At 42.7% G+C, this 22,860-nt stretch overlaps 1 protein-coding gene across 2 annotated transcripts in view; it reads right to left on the bottom strand.

Annotated features, from left to right (window-relative positions):
* Nucleotides 1–21,860, bottom strand: part of GPD2 (glycerol-3-phosphate dehydrogenase 2) — a 145,319-nt gene extending 123,459 nt beyond the window's left edge. The window contains exon 1 of one of the 2 annotated variants that reach the window (XM_024243243.3): nt 21,730–21,860. The gene's annotated coding sequence lies outside the window, so the exon portion shown is untranslated. The remainder of the gene's footprint in view (nt 1–21,729) is intronic. The other variant, XM_024243242.3, reaches the window with a different exon arrangement.
* Between the last annotated feature and the right edge of the window lie 1,000 nt (nt 21,861–22,860).

The following is a 22,860-nucleotide window of genomic DNA, read 5'->3' as shown; positions in this document are numbered from 1 at the left end:
TGCATTTCAATTCCAGCTCAAGGAACACTCTGGCTGAGCAGATGCAATTCACCAGACCCCAGTGGGCTAGGATCGTACTGTTCTCAGTCAAATCACATAGCTGCTGGAATTCAGCAGAGTACATTAGCAATTTATACTCAACAGCCTCTCTTCAACCATAAATTTTGAAATAATTTCGAGATAATGTCTGAGATAAAATTGGAATAATATTAAGTAAAACCTAAACTTAATCCAAAAAATGTAGGCCATAGTTTGAGCCTCTGTTCCTACCATGAAGCAATCAGGAGGCAAGTGACTAAGTGGCATTTCTAATAGGATTCCTGTCAAAACACCAGGTTCAGTATCAATCCAATGACCTTCAGGCCTGACCTCACCTAGTGCACTTGAGCTTACTCCTTCGGTCATTCGTCTGGCAGCTGCCAGCAACATGGTGTGTTTTTCAGATTATACTACATGGCAGCCAAGTGCTCTGCAGAGATCACAGAACGGGCAGTCAGCAACCTGAGGTGTCAGTCTACCCTACCATAGTCTCAGCCTGAACAAAGCCATCAGACTTCCCTGGACTTCAGTGTCCTCACGTAAAAGATTGAGATCTTCCATATATTCCCTTTTTCTTTCTTTTTTTCTTTTCTTTTTTTTTTTTTGAGACGGAGTCTTGCTCTGTCGCCAGGCTGGAATGCAGTGGCATGATCTCAGTTAACTGCAACCTCTGACTCCATGGTTCAAGCGATTCTCCTGCATCAGGCTCCCGAATAGCTGGGATTACAGGTGTGAGCCACCATGCCCAGCCTATATTCCCTTTTTCATGGCACTGCTGGACCCATAACCCTTGCCTTTGGCACTCCAAGGCCTTCTGCCATTTTTCCCACCTAAACCGGACAGTAGGGGTAAGTCACTCACCATGCCAAATGACTGCCATCAACATCCCCTGAACGCACTCTGACTTGAAAAAGCAACACTTTCATACTGAAAAGAATCATAATAAAGAAAAGTCTAAAAAAATTAATGGCACCCTTAAATAAGTTAGACATTCTAGAATTTCTTTACCTTGTAGGAATTAATCCTTTCTGGGTTAAGTACACTCTGGATAGAGATGGGGTAACGGACAAGTAGAAAATTAATTATGAAGAGAACAAAAGTAAATAAAACAGTATCTCTGAGTGTGTGTATACATATATATATACTTGTTTTAAAGTATATGTGCATACACACACATAGACACTCACAAGTGAAGGCTAGACGAAGATACCCCAAAATGTTAAAAATCTCATCTTTGAATGGTAGTATTATGAATCATTTTTATTTTCTTCCTTGTGTGCATTATTTTCTAGATGTCTAAAATAAGCATGAATTATTCTTGTAATTAGAAAAAAAAAGTGGAATATACGTGTGCATGCATATAAGAGAAAGAGATCTGAAAAAAAAGAATTCCAAAGAGCACCATGCAGATGGATAGCTGACATTTGACCAAATCCCATATCATCTGACCATTACTTGAGTGATTTTCCTGTTATACAACTTTTCTCATCTTTAATGAACTACAGTAAAAGACCCATATAGAAAAAGAAAAAGAATAGTTTGCCTTTACAATTTATTAGGAATCTTTGAGTAAGAACTGGAAAATGTCACAGAATTATCTACCTCATTCTAAAAAAATCTCCACCCTAACTAAAATGAATTTGCCTTGAGCATGGGACACAATAACCATTTAAGCTTGAGTTAAGCTGCACCTAAACTCGCCCTACATTTTTAGTTATTGCACATTACAGCCCCTCGGGGATTTGCAGTTTTAATGCAACACTGGAAATCCCAACAACAAATCAAACCAGAAACTGCAAAGCTGATCAACCTTCCTGGAATTGGGTGTTTCCCACATTTCAACTCCATAACTACAGAATCTCTTTAGTTAACACACCCAGGGGGCCCCTCCACTGTGCCAGGCCCTAAAGGAAGTCCATAGATGCACAGAGAAGAGACAGACCACCCTAAAATGGGGGCCAGCATTCCCTCTCTCTCCCCACCCTGTGATAATTTAGTGCTTGCCTCCAGGAACACAGCTACTCCTACAGGCACAGCCAGGGACCTGCTAGTCATAGCCTGCTGTCCTCGGCATATTCAAATGACACCAATGACACCCAGGAGAAAATTCAGTGCAGGAGGCAGCCAGTGTAGGAGACAGAAGACACAGACAGCCCTGGGTGAATTCCAACTTAGCCACTTACTAGCTGTGTGACTATGAGCTTTAGTTTCCTCATTTATAAAATCTCCTTTGTCACAAGTTATACTGAGAATTCGAGGTAATGTAAGTAAAGCATAAAAACACATCTGCTATCCAGCAACTCCCACTGCTAATACATAATATTACTGCGCATATACAATAAGCTCTGGCCTTTTCACACATTGTCCACATTTGCACGTGGAATTGGGATATAGAAGACTATCGTTACGAGAGAGCAAAAGCAACCAACCAATTTCCATTGGGCCACAACCCTGCTTTGGCCTAACCAGCACTTTGTTCTGAACAACCAAGTACACTTAACACTCACAGGTTGGGGAAATAAATCCCATTGTTTCCCTGAAAAGAAACAGGCAGGCGGCCTCTTCTGGCATATCTCTAGCATCTTTCCCCCAGATAAACATTCACTCAAATAGAATGGACACTCTTATTTCAGAGTGTTCTATCAAAAATAAATCCATATGAAGCCCAACATCTAATGCAGATCTATTTCTGGGTCACAGGTTACCTGTTACAGAGGTCAGAAGGAGGCAAGAGGATTTTCACTTCAGGTCAGGCTCTAATCACATGGAGTCCAATGTTTATACCTCTATCTCTAGTAGTCTGTCAAGTGGCAGATTAAAAATATTTCCTGTAAGAAGCCTGAGCAAAGGTTTGTGGCCTGAGTTAACCCAAGTCATTGGGACAACTTTGACCCATATGAGTAGTTTCTGGTCCTCTATTTAGAATAGTACTTCTTGGTATTTATTTTTATTTCAGAGATGGTGGGGAGTTGCTTTCTGGCTCTATCACAAACTCTGGACACCATCTAAGTACTTTAGGAAAAAATACTAATAAAAAATCAAAATGCCATGGAAACAGTCTATGAGTCAATTTTTTTTAAAGAAATCAAGCTATTTCTCAAGAATATGTCCCTTCTAGAATGATACCCTAATCTCAAAATATAAAAGCATACACTGCATCTTTGTTTAACCTTACAATGAGAACTGGGGAACGAGGGTCAGTGACCCCATCTCAAGTGCCAAAATGGGCCTTGCTTGGTCACTCATGCAGAGCATGCTAACCACAGAGCATGCTAACCACTGTGTTGCCCAAACCACCTTTACACATGCTACACCATCTCCTTACTGCTCAGACTCTCCCACAGCCCCCAACCCACCTTCACCCTCCCCTTTCCAGCATTCCCTATCCATCTACACTAAAGAGTGACTCACTCCTGCCCCCTCATTTCACATTTGCCCTTCCCACTCTTACTTGATTCATTCTGCTGCCATCTGATTTACATTATCTTAATTCTTTGGAATATAGAATTAATTAGTTCATGTAAGATCAAGAAGACCAACTTTTTTTTTTTTTTTGAGACAGAGTGGCACTCCATTGCCCAGGCTGGAGCGCAGTGGCATGATCTCTGCAACCTCCACCTTCCAAGTTCAAGCAATTCTCCCACCTCAGCCTCCCGAGAAGCTGGGATTACAGTCGTGCGCCACCACACGCGACTAATTTTTGTATTTTTGTAGAGACAAGGTTTCGCCATATTGGCCAGACTGGTCTCAAACTCCTGACCTCAGGTGATCTGCCCACCTCAGCCTCCCAAAGTGTTAGGGTTATAGATGTGAGCCACTGCACCTGGCCCAAGAAGACCAACATTTGAAGAGACCTAAAGGACTAGACTTTTAACCAATATTCTAGAAGGCTCCATACCCCAATCCTACAATTGTAAATGGGCACTAGAAAATGCCCAATTAAACAACCAGAAAATCATATTTGTTTGCATTTCTTTGGTGTACCACTGAAAACGTTAATGATTACAATTCACCAAAAAACAATGGCAATGGTGAGCAAAATCACTAGATAAATCAAGCAGTAAAAGTCACTCAGTAGAAGGAAAAGAACACAGGATGAAGTCTGTTTCCCATCCTAAATAACTACATGGACATCAGTTTTTTTCTGCACTCATCTACTACTTCATCAGAAAAATTTCCTACACTGTTAAAAAAAAGAAGTAAAAAATATATAATTTAGATTTCACCAAACAAAGGCAATATGGAAACTCAAATATGCAGTGAGTTTTCATTTACTCAACAAACATTTGTGGGCACCTACTGTATTAGACCACGGGTAAACAAAGATGAATCACTTACTGGTTTCTGCCTTTAAAAAACTAATAGCTTAGAGAGGAGCATTCTAACACAAATACAAATGATAAAAATAAGGACAAGGGGCTAAGGGATTACTTACCCCTGAAGGAAAGAGAAGGCAGGAAGCATCAGGGGAGGTTTCTAGGGAAGGCAATATGTAACTTTAACAGTGAAGGTTTACTATGTCCAGAGTGACTATGAGCAAAGACATAATGGTATAAGACAACACATCATTTTCAGGAACAAGAGGGTGTGGTCTGACTAGGGCATAGGGTGGAATGAGTAATCCTAAGTAAGGAGGCAATGAAACTCAATAGAGCAAGGCAGAAGAATCACTGGAAATCTTAAATACGAGTCAAAGGAATTTGGACTTTGTCATTAGACAAAGGATTGTAAAGAAGGCTTTTAAGCATATGCTTGGCTACATACTGTGTTATAAGGACTGTGGTAGTCAATTTATATGTGTTACATTCATCTTCACAACATTCCTAGTAGGATTAGATAGAACCATGGTTGAACTTAAAAGACCATTCTCTCATTCCTAATTTTCCAGAGCAGTCTTGAGAGATAAACTAAAAGAACATGAATCTGGGAGTAAGGAAATCAGAAGACTGGATTCAGCGCAGTCAGGAGACTGGACACAACTCCTGAGAGTCCATACTAAGACAACGACAGTCATTACAGAGGGGACAGCACAAAGTCCAAATCCATTTTGGAGGGAGATGCTAAGATGACTGCTCCCTGGGAGCAGCAGTCCTTAGTCCTTCAAACAGAAGACCCCTCCCTCTCCCCCAGGGGTTACACCACCATCATGGCTGAAAAGAGGCCCTAAGAGCACCTCATGCTATTGGCCACTGAAGGGCAGCTGGTCCCCAAGGAGGCCTTTATACTCCAACTGGCCACTACGTCTTCAGGAGATGACCCAGGCTACAGACACACTAGGAAGACTTTTTCTCACCCCTGGCCACTAAGCAACAGGAGCTGCCACATGGTCCCTACCCAATTTCCCCCAAGACATCCCAGGACTAACCCTAGCCCACAGCCTAGCTCCACAGCCCTCTTTTCCTCAGTCATCACCAGAAGACCAATCTTCCCCATCTCTCACCTTCCCAGGCCTCCCTCCCTCCCACTCTGCCCTCTGGTACTTAAAATCTATCCCCAGCAGACTCCATTAAATTCTCTTCTCTGAGTGTTCCTTTCACCAAACTAAACCTTGAAAACACAAAGAAAGTAAGATTTAACCTGAATTTCAGAGGCTGAACCCTAATAACACTGTTTGCCCAATATCATATAAAGAGAAGCTTGGTTATATTATCACCTTTTTTTTTCATAGAGATAGGGTCTCACTATGTTGCCCTGGCTGGTCTAGAACTCCTGGCCTCAAGTAATCCTCCCATTTGGCCTACCAAAGCACTGAGATTACAGGCCTGAGACACCACACATGGCCCTATATTCTCATACTTAAGTCTAGTTTCAGCCAGTATAAACAAGGATGGCTATGGCAGTTGCTAAAGTATCAAAATACCTCTCAACCAGTTGACAACTAGCTATGATCAAGAGATTAAAAAGTTAATACCTAGCTTCACAAAAGGCCCCCAGAACCCTGCTCCTGATGGAAGACCGACATCAGCAGGTTACCATTTCATATGAGTTGTCAAACACTTTGAGTAACGACTCTGTTCATAACCCCAAGATCCCCTAACCTAGAGGTGGATTAAGTGTCTCTCCAGCTCACCTTCCAATTTCTCTTCTATCTTCTTTCAAAAGTCTTACCTGTCTGAAGTTTACGCCATTAGACTTTACCACCCATTATCCCTTCTTGCTGTCATCTACCCAACTACTGCTATTTCCCCTTATTTGCTGATGACCTTCACACCTATTTCCCTTTCCAAACTCATCTGTCTTCATCATTGCAGTTTTCTTTTTTGTTTTGTTTTTTGTTTTTGAGGCAGAGTCTTGCTCTGTCACCCACGCTGCAGTGAAGTGGCGTGATCTCAGCTCACTGCAACCTCCACCTCCCGGGTTCAAGCGATTCTCCTGCCTCAATCTCCCAAGTAGCTGGGATTACAGGCATGTGCCACCATGCCCAGCTAATTTTTGTATTTTTAGTAGAGACAGTGTTTTGCCATGTTAGCTAGGCTGGTCTCAAACTCCTGACCTCAGGTGATCCACCTGCCTCAGCCTCCCGAAGTGCTGGGATTACAGGCCGGGCCATCATTGCTGTTTTCTACAACTACATGAAGGCTCCAATTCCTCAACCACCTCACCTCTGATGACCTTTGCTTTGACCCTACCTTATTATCATAACCTCTGATGTGGGCATCCCCACTATTTATATCAACTTCGCAGACTCCAGCCTCAAGCACCCCACACCGTAAACACCACCTTCTCTTTCTTCAGTTTATCTATTGTAATCTGGAATTTCCATTCCACCATCTTGGCATTATCTGGCCCTTCAGTCCATTGACCCTACTATTTGCTTCACTATCAGTCACTTCTCCTGCTGCCTAGCTGAGAATTAAATTAGGTCCATCACTGTAATTTCTCCCTTCCAAGCACCCTTAACTCCCTTGCTCCTTTCTTCATGCTTCATTCTTACTTGGCAAATCCCCAAACCAGTTAAACCCAACTATCTGCCTGTTTCACATCTCCACCCAAACAGCTGAAGAAACTGCCTGGGAAAAAAAACACGTAACCACAACTGGCCTCAATTTAAATTCATAGCTGCAAATCATTAATGTGCAATCCACACTGACCCACAATCCTATTACATTTCCCCAGGAGGTTTCAAAATAGCCATTTCAAATCTCTTTTCCCAAACCTGTTTCACCCCTCCACACCCCAATATCATCACACTTCACTGGGAAAGTAAAGTAGATGCAACTAGGTAAAAATTTCATCTTCCCACCACCCAAATGATGACTTACCCACCTCTGTACTCATTCTCTCTGCAGTCCTTCCTTTTACTAATAAAATGTGCCTGTTTCAAGTAAAGACCAATCATTCTATTTGTACACTAGATCCCCTTCCTTCCTGGCTCTTCAGAAATTTTATTCGTACAATTACCCATCACTCTCCCCTACCTTCATCAGCTCCTCTTCTCTACTTCATCATTTTGTCAGCACAGAAATTCACTGTATTATCCTCTAGTTCTAACAAACCCTCCCTTGACCAATATCCTCTTTCAAGAACTTTTCCACTTCTCTGCTTTCCTTCATAACAAAACTTCTTGAAAGAGTTGTCTATAAGCACTGTCTCCACTTCCACAATTCAATTCAATAAACTTTGTCCCAGCCTCTTCTTAAACTATATGTCAAATTGTCAAAATCACAAATGACCTCATTTCACCAAATGTAATCTCTATAATTAACATAGTAGAACCATCTCTTTTTTAATATGTTTTGAACTCTTAGCCTCAGAGACACCACGCTCTTCTGCTTTCCTTCCTATCCCACTGGCAACTCCTCCTTCTCTTCTATATAATAGTTGCTCAATGACCTGCTTCTCTCTATATACATTCTCTATAGGTAACTCCAACCAGTATCAAATATAACCTATATGCAAATAATTCCTAAGTCTGTATCCTCAGCCAAAGCCCTCTCAGAATCTCCAAACCCCATTCACCCAATTGTCTGACATCTCCAAAGGAATATCTAATAACCACTTCAAACTTAGCCAAAGCAGAACACTTTCTATCTTCCGTCAAGTCTGCCTCTCTCCTAGCTCTCCCCTTCTCAGTAAGTGGACCAGCTCTCAAATAGAAAATGCAAGGCTTTGTTTTATTCTTCTTCCTTTCCTCCAAATAATCTAGCAGCCAAGTTCACCCAACTAATTCTATCTCAAAAATATATCCTGAATCTATCCACTTCTTTCTATGCTTTTTCTCTTTGAGACAGTCTCACTCTGTCACCCAGGCTGGAGTGCAGTGGCACAATCTTGGCTCATTGCAACCTCTGCCTCCCAGGTTCAAGGCTCCTGCCTCAGCCTCCCTAGTAGCTGGGATTACAGGCATGTGCCACCATGCCCGGCTTTTCTTTTCTTTTTTCTTTTCTTTTTTTTTTGTATATTTAGTAGAGATGGAGTTTCGCCATATTGGCCAGGCTGGTCTCGAACTCCTGGCCTCATGTGATTCACCCGCCTCAGCCTCCCAAAGTGCTGGGATTACGGGCATAAGCCACCACGCCCAGCCCACTTTTTTCTATCTTTAATACAATGGTTGTCCATTCAATAATAAGTTCTCAGTTGGGCAACCAAAATAGACTAACTAACCCCCACTTCCCATATTCTGTTTACTTGTAGCAGCCAGCATAGTCTTTGATAGCATGTATTCTCAATGAGAGCAATATCACCCACAGTTGCTTCTTGGCAGGTGAAAAAATATTGCATATTACAATTGTTTGTGGCCCTCCAAACTTCAACTCTACCCAACAAAATCTTCTTAGCATTTAAGCAGTACTCTCTTGTTGGGGAGAAGTTAAGTTTTTAATTAATTAATTTTAATTTAATTTTTCTTGTTGGAAAGGTACGGTGAGAAGAAATTAAGAAAGACTATTTTATAGCAAAACCACACAGTTTCTCTTGCCTGCATATTATCCTCTAATGGTTTCTAGCCCCCTAGAATGAAATCTAAACATCTCACCTTGGATTATAAAGACCTATAGGATCCAGCCTTTCACTGCAGTAGGTTAAATAATAACGCCCACAACATATCCTCATCCTAATCCCTGGAACCTGTGAATGTTATAAGGAAAAAAAAAATTCATCAATGTGATTAAATTAAGAACTTAAGAGGGAAAGGTTATTCTGAATTACCAGGGGGAACCCTAAATGTAATCACTTTACATCTTTGTAAGAAGAAGACAGGGTGATTTGATACAGATGAGAATGCAATGATGTGACCACAGAAGTAGAGACTGGAGTGATGCAGCCACAGCCAAGTAATGCCAGAAGCCACCAGAACCTGAAGGAGTTAAGGACCATATTCACTCCTCAGAAGGGAGCACATCCTGCTAACTCCTTAATTTTGGCACAGTGAAACTGACTTCAGATTTCCGGCCTCCTGAATGATGAAAGAATAAATTTCTCTTGTTTTAAGCAACCAAGTTTGTGGTCATTTGTTACAGCAGCCACAGGACACCAATACAGACACCTCTCACTCTTACCCACTAAGTTCCAGATTTATCTGCCTTCTGATGTCTGTCAAATCAGGATTACTATTAGTGTTTTGGGGCCAGCTGCCTCTACCTGGAATGCTCTGCTCCTCAACTTTGCATGGCAAGCTCCTTCCAGTCATTCACGACTCAGCTTAAATGTCAAGTCCTCAGAGAGGCCTTCCCAAATTATTCAAATCCAAAGTATGCATACAACTCTTATCTTCTCATGTCTCTCCTTTATTTAAGCATTATTATTTCTTTGTTCCCCACTAAAACATAATTCTACAAGAACAGAAACTGTGTTTGTTTTGTATACCACTATAATCTTATTTGTAGAAAAATTCCTGACATAGGCCGGGCGCGGTGGCTCACGCCTGTAATCCCATCCCAGCACTTTGGGAGGCCAAGGAGGTGGATCAGGAGGTCAGGAGCTCAAGACCAGCCTGGCCAAGATGGTGAAACCCCGTCTCTACTAAAAATACAAAACAATTAGCCTGGCATGGTGGCAGGTGCTTGTAATTCCAGCTACTCGGGAGGCTGAGGCAGATAATTGCTTGTACCTGGGAGGTGGAGGTTGCAATGAGCCGAGATCATGCCGCTGCACTCCAGCCTGGGCCACAGAGCAAGAGTCAAAAAAAAAAAAAAAAAAAAAGGGAAAATTGCTGACACATATTAGGTGACTGATAGACCTAACAAACAAATGGATGGATGATGTAGGCAGTGAGAGAAAAGATGATGGCATTTGTCAATAAGGAAAGGAATAGCATGGGAAAGAAGGAAGAAATTATGGGTCCTGACCCAACTGTGGGACATGCAAGTGGAAATGCCTGAGTTCAACGACTAAGTCTGCCTAGGAATGTTGATTTGGGATTGACTGAAATCAGGGATACTGATGAACTTGGTGCAAAAAGCCATCAACAGAGAAAAGAGAGTGAACTAAAGACAGACCCTGGGAATTCCAGTATCAAGGCAAAGAACCTGCAAAGAGATCCATAAGGAGTAATCCAAGAGAAGATGTCACAGTAGCCTAGTGAAAACTCAGTTTCACAGAAAAGAGAATGAGCAGAATCATGGAAATTTTAAGTAATAAAATCTCATTGATTTGTCAGTCAAGAGGACACTCATAATCATAACAAGAACAGATTTGGGCCAGGCTCACACCTGTAATCCCAGCACTTTGGGAGGCTAAGGAGGGAGAATCGCTCAAGCCCAGGAGTTCAAGACCAGCCTGGGCCACATGGCAAGGCTCCATCTCTATAAAAAAAATGTAAAAATCAATCAGGTATGATGGCCTGAACCTGGGGTCCCAGCCACTCAGGAGGCTGACGTAGGAGGATCTCTTGAGCCCAGGAGTTCGAGGCTGCCATGAACTATGATTGTGCTACTGCAGTCCAGCCTGAGTGACAGGATAAGACCCTGTCTCAGGAAAAAAAAAAAAATACAGAGAGAGATTCATCTGAGATCGAAGACAGATTCCAACAGTTGTGGAGGGAATGGAAGGTGAAGAAGTAGAAAAATAATGCACAAAAAGTACTTTAAGGAAGAACAGCTTGAAGGAAAGGAGAAAGAGAGCATGTAGGAAGAGGGCAGAATGGGGCACAGGGGCAATGCTGGGTATTGGTCTTGTTTGTTTTTGTAATGGGAGAATCTTGAGCATTCTTGTAAATATTTGAAATGCATCTCAGCATCTCCAATACAAACAAACAAACAAATACATGCAGGTAAGCATAGAAAAATTTCATAGAATAAGGCACCTGAAGGGAATGGGGGATCCAGAGTACGGGGGAAAGCATCAACTTCGGATAACCACCTCTAAGTCAAGAATTAACAAGTGGTTGATGGATTCAGCTATAAAAATGATGTGGAAAGGAGAAAAATATTAAGATTTGACATGTTATTTCAATTCTCTCAGAATAATAGAAGGCAAGGGCCAGGTGCTGTGGCTCATGCCTGTGATCCCAGCACTTTGGGAGGCCAAGGCAGGCAAGTCACAAGTTGGAAACCAGCCTAGCCAACATGGTGAAACCTCGTCTCTACTAAAAATATAAAAATTAGCCAGGCGTGGTGGCACGTACCTGTAATCCCAGCTACTCTGGAGGCTGAGGCTTAAACCCAGGAGGCAGAGGTTGCAGTGAGCCAAGATCGTGCCACTGCATTCCAACCTGGGTGCCAGAGCCAGATTCCATCTTACCAAAAAAAAAAAAAAAAAAAAAAAAAAAAATGCAAAGACACTGTGAAGGGGACAGCTAAGTCATTATCAAAAATGCATATTCTCTTCTTCCTGGACTTGCAGCTAGACTACATGTGCCAATCTCCCTTTCAGCTAAGTATCACTACACAACAGACTTCCAGCCAATGGTATATGAGCAGAACTAATGCATTCATTTCAAGATTGTGTTTAAGGCCAGGCACAGTGGCTCACACCTGTAATCCCAGCACTTGGAGAGGTTGAGGTGGGCGGATTGCCTGAGGTCAGGAGTTCGAGACCAGCCTGGTCAACATGGCAAAACCCCATCTCTACTAAAAATACAAAAATTAGCCGGGCATGGTGGCACATGCCTATAATCCCAGCTATTCAGGAGGCTGAAGCAGGAGAATCGCTCGAGCCCAGGAGGCAGAGGTTGCAGTGAGCCAAGATCGTGCCACTGCACTCCAATCTGGGCAACAAGCGAGACTCATCTCAAAAAAAATAAGTGTGTGTTTAGAAAGTAGATATGCTTCCTGCCTGTCCCTTTCACCATCCACTGGCTGGCTGTAGTTGAAAAGAAAGCCCTAAGGAATTGCTGAGTCATAAAATGGAAGAACCCAGAGTGCCTGAATCATTGAGAGGAAAGTGATCCACCAACAAAGACCATGATATAAGCAAAAATTAAACTTGTGCTTGAGCTTGTATCTATTTTCAGGCCTTTCAGTTATGACGGTTGAGCCTACCCTAACCACTAACCATCATCTTTTAATAAAGAAATGCCTGGGTGACATAAAAGACTCAAAGAAAATGCTGAAAGTTTGAAAAAAACTACAGCAAGAAATAGAAAAAGGTATTGTGTAGAAAAAGGTAAAATAACTCTCTCATAACTAAGGCTGGAGAACATATATTTTTATACATCTCCAATACACACAATCATTTTCGTTTTCACAATAACCATCAGAAACCCAAGTATAGGAGTAGAAAAGAAGACTGATACTAAGTTGCACATTGCTTCTGCATCCATTAAGACTAAGAAAATGTTAACAACTTCGTGGATTCCTACAAGTCAAATCATAAGCAATGTCGTTATAGGCATGCTGTGCTATGTATGCAACTATTTAAACAAGTTCAGCATCATTGGTGAAAACTGGTGAACTACAAGGTAAAGTATTAAGAAGTGTAAGTGTTAAATGGCACAGTTCAGTGGTTGGGCAGTGGAATATAATGTTGCAAAAGTCAGGAAATACATTACAGAAATAGGAATGGGATTATCTCTCGATTCTATTGTTTTTAAAACAGTTTTTAAGGGAGTTTCTGCCATACCAGAAAATAACTACATGCATGGCTTTAAGTCCCTTAACTTCTCTGTGCCTGTTTGCTCCCTGACATGACAGGGTTCACTGTTGATATGTTAAAAAATGTGCAAAGTATTCAGCACAGTGCCTAGAAAATGGCAACTGCTTAATAAATACTTGTCATTGCTGTTTATTATTAATAAGAAAAAGACCACGTTAGGTTAAATTGCTAAAGTCCTTCCTATTTTGAAATTCTGTGAATCTGGCCAGGCACAGGGGCTCATGCCTGTAATTCCAGCACTTCTGAGGCAAAGGCAGGAGGATCACTTGAGGCCAGGAGTTCAAGACCAGCCTGGGCAACATAGTGAGACACTGTCTCTAAGAATTTTTTTTAAATTAGCCAGGCATGGTGGCACACAACTGTCATTCTAGCTACTCAGGAGGTTGAGGCAGAAGAATCGCGTGAGGTAGGAGTTCAAAGCTGCAGTGAGCTATAAATGTGCCACTGCACTCCTGCCTGGGGAGCAGAGCAAGACTCTGTCTTTAAAAATAATAATAAATAAAATTATGTGTGTGTGTGTGTGTGTGTGTGTGTATTTGTTTTGGAGACAGTCTTGTTCTGTTGCCCAGGCTGGAGTGCAATGGCGTGGTCTTGGCTCACTGCAACCTCCACCTCCCAGGTTCAAGCAATTCTCATGCCTCAGCCTCCCGAGTAGCTAGGAATACAGGCACCCACCACCACGCCTAGCTTATTTTGGTATTTTTAGTAGAGACAGGGTTTTGCCATGTTGGCCAGGCTGGTCTCAAACTCCTGGCCTCAAGCAATCCACCTGCCTCGGCCTCCCAAAGTGCTGGGATTACAGGCATGAGCCACTGCCCCCTGCGGAATCTATATTTTTTAGATAAGTATCCCAGCTACTTAATGGTGGGTGGGGATGGGGAAAAGGGGTTAATACTAGCAAACATAATGAAAGAAAAAATTGAAAATATACTTGTTATGATAGGTCCTATAAGCATAATCCTGAAGAGAGATAAAAGGAATGTGGCAGCCTCTAGATGTGAATGCTATACCTGGAGAGGCTGAGAGCAAGGAAACCCCAAACTCCAGGCAATAAAAGGAAAATCTAGGCCAGGGTCCAGAGGCAAACAGAACCCAGTGGCCATGACTGGCTTCCTTTTAGGCAGGACAAGAGAAATGAACATTTCATGCTCTCCATGGACTTCAAATTCATCCAGTCCAGCCACCTTATTTGACAGAGGAGAAAAGTGAAAGGTCCAGACACTGACCAAAGCCACACTTGAGTGGCTATAATGTGGCTGCAGGGATGCTCAGAAGTAGGCACTGCCCACCTTTGACCTAGCCCACATAAATGGCCCCCAACGCATTGTCCCCATAGAATCCAACACCTTTGATAAGGGGGACAAGGTAATTTTTATAAGTCATCTTGTTATGAATTCATTTTCCAGATTCTTTCTTAAGAGATTGGATTAGGTGGGTAAGTAGGGGGAAGGGAGAAATTGGTGAAGAGAAGGAAGCCCTGGTGTCCTGACAGAGGTGCTGAGTCCTCAGTGGACATTAAGCGGCCTCCTTATTTGTAGATTCCTCCACTGATTTTCTTCAAGGATTCCTTTTATAATGTCGCTTCGCCCCTTCCCTCTCCTAAATATCCTTAAGATATTAAACCTCTCAGCACCTTAAGAGAGGGAAAAAAATTTTGAAATAAAAATAAAAAGATTAAAACTGCCAAATGTGTAGGGAGGGAGATGCCTAAAAAAAGATAAAGCTTAAAGTATCCAGTTGAATAAATTACCTGAAATACACCTGCCTGTGTGGTATCTGGTGTCCAATCACACCCAGCACACTCTTATCACTTATTGCTTGAATTAAGGATGACTGAATTATGGGGCAACCATTAATGAACAACTACTTACTAGGTGTCACCCACATGAAAGGCACTTGGATTAGGCATGTGAGGTCTATAAAATTGTGTAAGATCCAGCATGATCTTCCATAGGAAAGAAAATTATGCATGTTTGCAAATAATTACAGGAGACAAGCATCTATAAGGGAATTATGAGTAGCATAAAAAGAGTAGCTAAAGGGTTTAGAAAATATACAAGACATTTCTGACTGGGGCTGTGAGGGAAAATGTCATAAAACTAATAGCCAGGGGTCAGGGCACTCAAAGTTTGTTAGGATTTCAAAAAGTGAAATAGAAGGAAGAACATCAGAATAGGGACAGCAGTAGGAATAACATATATTTAGGGAATTCCAATTAGTCCAATGTGACTGGATCATAGAGAAGATAAGGACAGCACCTTAATATTAGGGTGAGAATGAAGGAGTCTCTGAATTAATTCCAAGACAAATATTTAGAACGTGATCAAATAGGGTAGAGTAATCCATGGAAGTGTGGAGCAGAGAGAGTGACATGATCAAAGCAGTTTGGGCATTACCACAATGAAACAAAACATCCTTTCTTTTTATTCTTTTTTATTATTCTTTTATTTTTTTATTTTTTTGAGACAGGGTCTTGCTCTGTTGCCCAAGCTGGAGTGCAGTAATGCAATCATGGCTCACTGCAGCCTCGGCCTCCTGGGCTCAAAGGATCCTCCCACCTCAGCCTCCTAAGTAGAAGGCACGCACCACCAGACGCAGCTTATTTTTTATTTTTTGTAGAGGCAGGGTCTCACATGTTGCCCAGGCTAGTCTCAAACTCCTGGGCTCAAGTGATCCTCCTACCTTGGCCTCCCAAAGTGCTGGGATTACAGGCATGAGCCAACACTTAGCCAATATCCTTTCTTTTATTCAGTTAAAATTAAAAGAAAACAACTTTTGAGAACCTAGTACTCTGAACTGTATTATTTTCATCACTTTTGAAGTACACTTAGAAGCTTATTTTATGTTTTCTTGAAATCTTGACCAAAGTTTCTCCTAATAAGTTTACCTTGAACATAAACTTTTGTTTCACATACATATATAGCTATCTAAAGTTTCTACTTGGCCTTGGTGCTCATCAGCAGATACAAGTAGCAAAGCATTCTAAGCATGTCACCCTATTGTCATCAAGTAATACTCAGAGGTTATCTGATTTGACAGTAGCAGCTTCTAGAAATCTCGATTTCAGAAAACAGTCTCTCTGCCATAGCTTGTCATGTTTGTTTTTCCCACTATATTAAACCCTTTTATAGAAGGATATATGTGGACAATCAAATATGAGATTCCTTAGAGGACATATTAGTATTCAAAAAATATAAGGCTTGAAAAATCTAAATCAAACAATCATTGTTCTAAAGTACCCAGACTTTGACAGTATCTCACTGTCAAAAATACAGTACATAAGTAATTCTTTCATTTTGCCTGAATAATTAAAAGATGTCCCCAAATAATGTCTTTAAGTTTTGTCAATACATATGTAAGGAAAAATTATTCCTCTAGTCACAATACTTCTGACACCAAATGTATGGGTTTTCCACACCAAGAAACTCTCTATATAGGGACACCAACTGAATATTTTACCATTTAACTCAATCTGACACGAACTGCCCAGAGTTTGTGCAGATGCCACAGGGTAAGGGCTCAGTCCCATGAGACTGCCCTCCACTTCAGATGCCAGTCAAAAATAGTGGGCCCCGGGATATCCACACTTCTGTTAGACTTAGCTACAAATCAGGGGTTCCTACAACCCCATCCTCAGATTTGATAATCTGCTATAATGGCTAACAGAACTTTACTTACTTTTTTTTGTTCTTTTTGAGACAAGGTCTCACTCTGTCACTCAGGCTGGAGCATAGTGGCACTAACGCAGCTCACTGCAGCCTTGACCTCCTGGCCCCAAGAGATCCACTCGCCTCAGCCTCCAGAGTAGTGAGGACTACAAGCATGGATCACCACATCTGGCTAGTTGTTTTGTTTTTTTAATTTTTTTGTAGAGACAGGGTCTCTCCACGTGGCCCAGGCTGATCTCAAACACCTGAGCCCAAGTTATCCTCCTGTCTTGGCCTCCCAAAGTACTGGGCTTACAGGAGTGAGCCACCACAACAGGCCTACTTACACATACCAGTTTATTACAAAAGGTATTTAAAAAGACACAAATCAACAGCCAGATGAAGAAGTATACAGGGCAAGAAATGGGAGAAGGGGTGCCCTCTCTGGGCATGCCTTCCTTCCAGCACCTCCATGTATTCACCAACTCAGAAGCTTTCCAAAATTTAAGGTTTTTATGAAGGCTCCATGATGTGGGCATGATTGATTAAATTATTGTCCACTGGTGACTGACTGGATTCCCAGCCCCTCTCCTCTCCCCAGAGGTCTAGAGTGAAGCTGAAATTCTAACCCTCTAATTACATAGTTGGTTCCTCTGGCACCAGCTCCCATCCCCATCCTGAAGCTATCTAGGGTTCTACCAAGAGTCACCTGTCATCTCAGCAGTGTAGAAAAAGACACTCATCATTCCAGAGATCCGAAGGGTCTTAAAAGTTCTTTAGTCAGAACTGGGGACAAGTATCTTTCTTACTATATCACAATATGTCACAATACATTTGTACTTGAGAAGGAGAGACGAGACATCTATTAACCAATTTTTCCCACTAATTTTGTGAACTAATTGAACTGAAGCTTGACCTAAATAAATCAGAAATCATGTTTTTGCTGCATAAATCAGAAATCTGGTTTTGAAAGAACATAGAATTCTCTACTGAAAAATAGGAAATAAGAGCACAGATATGATATAGAAAGAAATACACAACTCAAAGAACTAGTAAGAGCCTCTAACGAGAGACCAAATCCCAGAACACAAGCCAAAGGGAAAACAAAAACAAACAAACAAACAAACATGGTCACATTCACATCAGGACACAAATTAGAATTCTGGATGCATTCTGACCACATCATTATCTAAACATCCTCAGGTATTCAAACCATCAACATCTCTTCCTTTCTTTTTCTTAAATGTTCCTGAGTTCACTCACTGGTCATATATTACAGAAAGAAGTCTATTCTAAAATTTTTAGAGATTTCCTGGCTTGCAGTCACATTGGCCCTTGTCTTTCTCACTTGGAGTTGAGTTTGATCATATCTTCCTCATACATTTCTTTCACGCATCATGTCAACAATTCTAAAACAAAGAAAAGTAAAACACACTTTATTAGTTTCTTCTTCCCCTAACATACCACTTCCAAGTTTTCTTCTTATCTCAAAAGTCTTAAGACATGATGGAATTATTTAAGTATTTTGATGAGCAACTAAAACTTACTTAATAATATCTTCTTAGTTTAGTTCCATTCAGTTCTTCTCTATCTCCCAAGTAACAATTTTGAATTTAGCGGGTTGAGAGGGGTCTCAACCCTGATGACTAATAATTTTCTCCTTATACTCCAGGTAAAAAATATATAAAATATACCCCATTGTCAAAACTGAATAGAGTCACTGGCAGGCCATCTGACACTTTTATTTATTTATTTATTTAATTTTTTTATTTTTATTTTTATTTATTTATTTTTTTTTTTTTTGAGACAGAGTCTCCTTCTGTCACCCAGGCTGGAGTGCAATGGCACAATCTTGACTCACTGCAACCTCTGCCTCCTGGGTTCAAGCAATTCTCCTGCCTTAGCCTTCCAAGTAGCTGGAATTACAGGTGCCCATGATCATGCCCGGCTAATTTTTGTATTTTTAGTAGAGACAGGGTTTTGCCATGTTGGCCAGGCAGGTCTCCAATTCCTGACCTCAGGTGATCTGCCTGCCTAGGCCTCCCAGCCCAAAGTGCTGGGATTACAGGTGTGAGCCACTGTGCCTGCCTGGCTTGCTTTTTTTTTTTTTTTTTCTGAGACAATCTCAAGCAATTCTCATGTTTTGGCCTCCTGAGTAGCCGGGACTACAGGCACGTGCCACCATGCCTGGTTAATTTTTGTATTTTTTGTAAAGATGGGGTTTCCATGTTGTCCAGGCTGGTCTCAAACTCCTGGGCTCAAGCGATCTGCCTGCCTTGGCCTCCCAAAGCAAAGTGCTGGGATTACAGGTGTGATCCACTGCACCTGGCCTATCTGACACATTTTTAAGCAAGTGTGTTAAAGGTGGACAAGAATGAAGAGTTACCATTTTAAGGCCAATCCTGAGCTTTAAACTTCACAGACATAGTGACAAGTATTCATTTCTTGCATATGCAAAATTTTACTGAAGATTTCCCATATAATTTTCAACAGAAAGATCATTTTTGAAAGTACATGATTATGTTGGCTTTTTCATACAATAAAGTACACAATAGCAAACAATCCTAAAACAAAGGTGATGTTTTCCATAGTCTTCAGGAAATGTTAAGTCTCTCTGTTACTGAAGTGGCATTCCCTTCACCAGGAAGCTGTCTCCAACTACTTGAGCCAATATATTAACCTTTTCCTTCATAATCATGTCAGTTCTGGCCAACATCCTACCGCTGGAAAAATCATTGTACAAGGTCTTATGTTGGTTTCCAATTGTTTTCCATCTATGTTTTACCTTGTTAAACAACTGTAAGCTTCTCAAAAGAGGATAACTATTTTTTTATTTAGCACATATTACACAATATAATGCTGCACAAGAATACAGAAAATTTCATTTAAGAAGACTAGTGTTCATATATTTGATTTCTAGTTCTCTTTCTGAAGTGTTGTTTCTGCACTTAGGATAGCCCCATGAGTCCAGGTGTTGACAAACAGAAAGAATCAAGTTTTGGAAAACCTAAACAGCAACATCATCACATTCAAAAACTAAAACTGAGAAATTAGATACTGATCTGGAAACTGCTTCCCTTCTCTAATAACCATAGCTACCACTAACTCGCCTCTCCTCTCCCCATCCCAACACACTAAACTAACCGAAAAAAATGTACAGATAATTCATCCACAACATGCAAGAATTCTTTGCCCAAATTTTCAAGCTAACTATATTCTTTGCCCATATTTTCCTACTTGAGTATAAGAAGGAAAAATATAGGATGGAAGCTAGTCTTTTGAAGTCTACTACTTGCCAGGTACATTGCTAGCAATTTTACACACGTCATAGCATTTATTATCCGTATTTTGCCAATGAGACAATTGAGGCTGAGTTTTAAAAGATGACCTAAGGCCAAAGTCTTTGGCTCCCCGCTCCGCAACTACCCTCAGCTGGAGTTTGTTCCACAGCTCAGTTGCTCATTGAGAAAACATTTATTGAGGGTGTATAACAAGCTAGTCACCCCTCTAGGCATTGGAGGTCACTCATTGAGAAAACATTTATTGAGGGTGTACTACAAGCTAGTCACCACTCCAGGCATTAGTTTTGAAAGTATGCAAGACAGAACAAGCCCTGCTACTCTCATAGAACTTACATGCTAGAGATGAAAGAAAACAACCAAACAGGATAAGTTCAGAGTTATAATAGTTTGCCAACATGAGTTATGCACAATAATCATCAAATCTTTTAAAATATCTACAATGAGATTAAATAGTTACCAAAAAAACTAAAGGGGGTGGTAACACTCACTAACAATTGGTAACACCGTGGCCCTTCTGTCAATTCCTGAACCAAGCCATTGCATCTTTGAATGAATCACGACGGAGAGAGAAGGAAGCAGAGCTCTAATGCTGCTTAGAATTTCTTTATAAAATAAAGTGACTCTATAAGCTAAGAGAATGGACTGTTGCAATGAATCCAGTGTTGGTTCTCAAACCCAAAACCCCATATTTATCCATTTATTCATTAAAATATTGCTGTACTATTTGACAAGTTGATTAGTAAAAGTCAAGGGAGTGTTGTAATTTGACATAACGCCCCTGTGAGAAACAGAGGGGGGTTTCAACATTCACATCACAAGGTTCCCCAGGCTGCACAAGGTCTCCATTGGGCAATGGCATCCAGATGTCACGTGGTGGCCAGCAAGAACTGTAGGACTGGGACTAGAGTGGTCAGTAGCTACCAAGAAGTGCCTGGGCCCAGTGTGACAGCTGCCAGCACCCTCCACACGCCAAAAAGAAACTTCACATCTCTTTAAACTTGGAACACATGCAAAATACTAACAGTTTTGTTTTAGCAATAAAGACTCCCTGTCACTTACTAACTTCCTTCCCTCACCTATTTATACAAGTATAAGTTGACTAGCTGCTATTTCTATAGCTGCCTCCTATGATATTTATAATGTGTTGTGTGTGATTTGGGTTGCCCATGTCACTAACACTTTGCAAGAATTTGTGTTTGTAAATTACTCTGGAACTCTTCTGGGAGTGAATATTCCACTGCACAAGGTGGAAGCCAGACTACAGACCATCTGCTAAGAGCAGCACTTCATTCACCCAGCTACACCTTCCTGCCAAAGCACTCTTTGCAAATCTATTTTTGCTGGTAGAAGTTACTACATAGGGAATGGAGGCTGTTTTAAGTTATCAGTGTGCACCTTCCATTTCCTCCTAGGACGGTCACACGCCAGCAGCTGAGTTTCTCAAAGAAGCCTCAGCCCTCCTCCAAACTCGTTCGCACTCTTGCTTCAGAAGGGAGCAACAATCCTTATCAGACTAGCCGCATCTACAAGCTAAAAGTTTGCATGAACTTTCAATGGGGTACCAACCCTCGCCCCAAAAGTCCTGCCACTTTACTATTTTACAAATGCCGCCTCCAAAATATAAACAACGAAACCCTAGAGAAGAGCGAATCCATCTTCTGCTGGTGGGAAGAAATTCTAAATCTTTCCCGTTTCCCGCCACCACCTACCGCAAGACTGGAGTCCCAGAACACTCGCCCGGGTCAGAAAGGGACCACTCCCCGCTAGAATCCTAGGGGCGGGGGAAGGGGTCTCCCAGGAAGCACACACCTGAGATAGATCCTCACGCGCGAGGGGCCAGCGGGCAGGAGCACCCAGTTCCTCCAGCCAGGGTGGAGTCGGCCTCCCCCCAGAATCAGAGCCTCGGCCCGGGTGCTCGCAGCGAGGCGCGCGGGGCTGTCACTCGAGGCGGGCTGGGCGGGTGTAACTCGAGCGCCGGGCGGGCCGCGCCCCCGCCTTCCCTCTTCCCGACTTCCTCCTCCCGCTACCGCGCCTGCTCCCTCCCGGAGGGCTGACCAGGGCGGCGAGGCCGCAACCTCCTGCCCGGATACCTCGGGCCCAGGCTCCTCCGGCCCAGCGGGGAAACGCGGAAGTGGGGGCGGGAACCGGGGCCGAGGTTGGCGAGGGTGTGGGAGGGAAAAGCGCTGCGAACAGCGGGCGGCGAGCGAGGTGGTCTCCGCGGCCCAATGAACGTGACTAGACGGAGACGCGGGTCCTGCCGCCGGGTGGGGTCGCGCAGCGCCCCACGCAAGGGCCCTCGCCCCTGGCTGCAGTTCCTGCTTTGTGCCTCAGCGGTGCCGGACTCCAGACCTCCGCCCCGTCTTGCCAGCGGGCTGGCGGACTGGAAAGCCTGAGCTAGGCCAGGCTGGGGAAGACGGTGGCGGTGTCCGATTTCCTGTGCCCTCGCCCATGCGGGCCGCCCTGGCCATCTGCCTGCGGGAGAGGAGACACTCGTCCGCCGGCACGCTGGCGGGCTGGCTTACCTGACGACTTCTCGTTGTCCGCCCCGGGATCTGGCTTCTCCTACTGTGTACCTCCCGGCCGGCAGGCTTCCCTAGGCCTACAGACGTGTCCTGGAGGCGGGCGCCCCTGCGACCCCGCCGTCAGAGCCCAGAACCCTCGCCGGGCTCCCCTGGCGGGATCTGGAGGCGCGCCAGGCCTCCTGGCTCCCCGCCTGAATGTCAGCGCAGGGACCCGCAGGGAAGACCAAGCCCAAGCTCCAGGGGGTGGAATGCTAAGCACAGGTTCCCCAGACCCAGCCTCATACAGGTGGGGGGAGGCGGTGAGACCCGGCAGCTGAA

Source organism: Pongo abelii, chromosome 11 (assembly GCF_028885655.2).
Source record: "Pongo abelii isolate AG06213 chromosome 11, NHGRI_mPonAbe1-v2.0_pri, whole genome shotgun sequence".
Taxonomy (NCBI): Eukaryota; Metazoa; Chordata; class Mammalia; order Primates; family Hominidae; genus Pongo; species Pongo abelii.
Note: the sequence above shows the minus strand (reverse complement) of the source record. Positions and strands in the feature narration are given on the sequence as shown.